Genomic DNA, 4,456 nt, shown 5'->3' on the forward strand with positions numbered 1-4,456 from the left:
CGCGGGGGCCGGCCACGGGCCGAGCGGGCCCGCGCGGTGGGCGGCGGCGAGAGGCCACGTGGTGGCTCCTGGGTGGTTGGGCGCGGCGGCGCAGGCGTGTCCGACGGGTACGGACACGTCCGACGGCGGAGGGGCGATTTTTTGGGTTTCGGGGAGGAAGGAGATCCGAAATTCGGGGGGGTCTATTTATAGCCATAGAGGGGGCTAGGAGAGTCCAAATGAGGTGCAGTTTTCGGCCACACGATCATGATCGAATGCTCTAGATGATGGAGCAGAGTTAGGTGGGTTTTGGGCCAACTTGGAGGGGTGTTAGGCTGCAACACACACGACGCCTTCTCGGTCCCTCGGTTAACCGTTGGAGTATCAAACGAAGTCCAAATGATACGAAACTTGACAAGCGGTCTACCGGTAGTAAACCAAGGCTGCTTGGCAAGTCTCGGTCCAATCCGGAAATGTTTAATCCCCACACACAAAAGAAAGGAAGAAAAGACCACCGGAGGAGAACGAAGCGCCAGAATGCAAAATGGACAACGGGGAAATAGCTCGAATGCATGAGACGAACACGTATGCAAATGCAATGCACATGATGACATGATATGAGATGCATGACAACGACAACAACACACGGAGACAAAACCCGAACCCTAGGAAATAAATATAGCTTAACACCGGAAACAGCAAGGGTTGGAGTACAAATTGGGAAAGTTACATCCGGGGTGTTACACAAGGGGAAGGTTTCGGAGTTCTCACCCGCTCGAAATAGCTTGCTCGGGGCTAGACATCGGTTCTTCTTCATCTTCATCATCTCCATCATCTCCATCAATAGGACCATCCTCAGCCTCAATCTCAGCATCTACGGGGTTGACATAGTGAGCATCTTATTGAGAGTCAAATTCCTCCTCTGAATCCTCAGAGACCACAATAACGGGCTGCTTAGTGGTAGCATGATGAACACGGCTCTGGCCTGACCCTGACCCTTGACCAATGCCCTCAAAAAGCTGGCGACGAGCAACCGTGAATTCCTTGGAACCTGCCTTTGGGCGCTTGCGACGGAGCTCGACCCTCTTGTCAGCGGAGTCTGAAACACACACAAACACCCAACAACACAAAGCAAATAACACAAATGAGTACAAGTGCTTGAGATAGCGGCATAGGATAAGAACAACATGAGGCAGAAGTTCCTGTATACCCCGTGTGCACAGGGTCAAACACCCCGTGGACATGGGGGTTCCCCAACGACAGCCACTTCCAGATCGAGATCTGGGAGTGGGTGCGGCAGAGGAACCTTACAAACTATGCACAAGATTTGTCCTAAACAAGGAGGCAAAGCTATGCACATGAGAGAAACCCTACGATCTTGATAGGCATCCATGGAGGGAAAAGAATAAGATGGGGAACGGACCAACCGGAGGAGGAGCCCATCCGAAAGAAAATCCACGGAGCAAGGAGCCCGAAGGCCCGGAGGAGCTCCGGCGAGCGGAGGTGACGGCGGTGGAGTTGGAGGTTTCCTGGGGAGTGGAGGGGGCGACTCGGTGGGAATGAACCCAAGCACCCCCCACGCCCCGCCTCTTCAGGGCCAGGAACGGAAGACCTTGTGCGCATGGGCTAAGTGCACCCCGTGCGCACGGGGGTCCCATGTGCACGGTACAAAGCCCGTGGGCATGGGGCCCCATGCGCATGGTACAAGCCCGTGGACACAAGGTACTTAGGAATTTTGGCCAGAGGTACCTTTTGAAGGTTTGGCTGGATGAACTCTTGAAGGATATGCCCTAGAGGCAATAATAAAGTTGTTATTTATATTTCCTTATATCATGATAAATGTTTATCATTCATTTCATTCATGCTAGAATTGTATTAATTGGAAACTTAGTACATGTGTGAATACATAGACAAACAAAGTGTCCCTAGTATGCGTCTACTTGACTAGCTCGTTAATCAAATATGGTTAAGTTTCCTAGCCATAGACATGTGTTGTCATTTGATGAACGGGATCAAATCATTAGAGAATGATGTGATGGACTAGACCCATCCGCTAGCTTAGCACTATGATCGTTTAGATTATTGCTATTGCTTTCTTCATGACTTATACATGTTCCTGTGACTATGAGATTATGCAACTCCCGAATACCGGAGGAACACCTTGTGTGCTATCAAACGTCACAATGTAACTGGGTGATTATAAATATTCTCTACAGGTGTCACTGATGGTGTTTGTTGAGTTGCCATAGATCGAGATTAGGATTTGTCACTCTGTGTATCGGAGAGGTATCTGTGGGCCCTCTCGGTAATGCACATCACTATGAGCCTTGCAAGCAATGTGACTAATGAGTTAGTCACGGGATGATGCATTACAGAATGAGTAAAGAGACTTGCCAGTGACGAGATTGAACTAGGTATGATGATACCGATGATCGAATCTTGGGCAAGTAACATACCAATGACAAAGGGAACAACGTATGTTGTTGTGCGGTTTGATAGATAAAGATCTTCGTAGAATATGTAGGAACCAATATGAGCATCCAGGTTCCGCTATTGGTTATTGACTGGAGATGTGTCTTGGTCATTTCTACATAGTTCTCGAACCCGTAGGGTCCGCACGCTTAACGTTCGATGACGATATGTATTATGAGTTATGTGATTTGATGTACCGAAGGTTGTTCAGAGTCCCGGATGAGATCACAGACATGACGAGGAGTCTCGAAATAGTCGAGACATCAAGATTGATATATTGGACCATGTTGTTCGGACACCGGAAGTGTTCCGGAGAGTTTCGGATAAAACTGGAGTGCCGGAGGGTTACCGGAACCAGCCGGGAAGTTAATGGGCCACCATAGGCCTTAGAGGAGAGAGGGCCGGCCAGGAGGTGGAGCGCGCCCCCCAGTCCGAATTGGACAAGGGGTGGGGGCGGTGCCCCCCTCCTTCCTTCTCTCCCCTTCCTCCTTCCTTTTCCCTCCTTGTTGGACTAGGAAAGGGGGGAACCTACTCCTAGTACGAGTAGGATTCCCCCCTTAGGGCATGCCCCTTGAGGCCGGCCGGCCCCCTCCTCCCCTCCTTTATATATGGGGGAGGGGGCACCCCATAGACACACAAGTTGATTTCTTAGCCGTGTGCGGTGCCCCCCTCCACAGTTTTCCACCTCGGTCATATTGTCCTAGTGCTTAGGCGAATCCCTGCATCGGTAACTTCATCATCACCGTAAACACGCCGTCGTGCTAAGGAAACTCTCCCTCGGCCTCAGCTGGATCTAGAGTTTGAGGGACGTCACCGAGCTAAACATGTGCAGACTGTGGAGGTTCCATGCGTTCGGTGCTTGATCGGTTGGATCGTGAAGACGTTCAACTACATCAACCGTGTTACTCAACGCTTCTGCTTTCGGTCTATGAGGGTACATAGACACACTCTCCCCTCTCATTTCTATGCATCTCCTAGATAGATCTTGCATGATCATAGGAAAATTTTGAAATACTGCATTCCCCAACCGTGGCATCCGAGCCAGTTCTATGCATAGATGTTATATGCATGAGTAGAACACAAAGAGTTGTGGACGATAATAGTCATACTGCTTACCAGCATGTCATACTTTGATTCGGCGGTATTGTTGGATGAAGCGACCCAGACGACATTACATGACCGCGTTCATCAAACTGGTTCTACCGATGTGCTTCGAACACATGTGGCTAGTGGGTGTCTGTTTCTCCAGCTTTAGTTGAATCGAGTGTGACTACGCCCGGTCCTTATTGAAGGTTAAAACAACACACTTGATGAAAAATCGTTGTGGTTTTGATGCGTAGGTAAGAACGGTTCTTGCTAGAAGCCCGTAGCAGTCACGTAAAACTTGCAACAACAAAGTAGCGGACGTCTAACTTGTTTTTGCAGGGCATGTTGTGATGTGATATGGTCAAGACGTGATTATATAAATTGTTGTATGAGATGATCATGTTTTGTAACAAAGTTATCGGCAACTGGCAGGAACCATATGGTTGTCGCTTTATTGTATGAAATGCAATCGCCATGTAATTGCTTTACTTTGTCACTAAGCGGCAGCGATAGTCGTGGAAGCAATAGTTGGTGAGACAACAATGATGCTACGATGGAGATCAAGGTGTCAAGCCGGTGACGATTGTGATCATGACGGTGCTTTGGAGATGGAGATCAAAGGCACAAGATGATGATGGCCATATCATATCACTTATATTGATTGCATGTGATGTGTATCTTTTATGCATCTTATTTTGCCTAGTATGACGATAGCATTATAAGATGATCTCTCACTAAATTTCAAGGTATAAGTGTTCTCCCTGAGTATGCACCATTGCTACAGTTCGTCGTGCCGAGACACCACCTGATGATCGGGTGTGATAAGCTCTACGTTCACATTCAATGGGTGCAAGCCAGTTTTGCACAAGCAGAATACTTGGGTTAAACTTGACGAGCCTAGCATATGCAGATATGGCCT

The sequence above is a fragment of the Triticum aestivum genome, chromosome 3A (assembly GCF_018294505.1).
Source record: "Triticum aestivum cultivar Chinese Spring chromosome 3A, IWGSC CS RefSeq v2.1, whole genome shotgun sequence".
In the NCBI taxonomy this organism is placed as follows: domain Eukaryota; kingdom Viridiplantae; phylum Streptophyta; class Magnoliopsida; order Poales; family Poaceae; genus Triticum; species Triticum aestivum.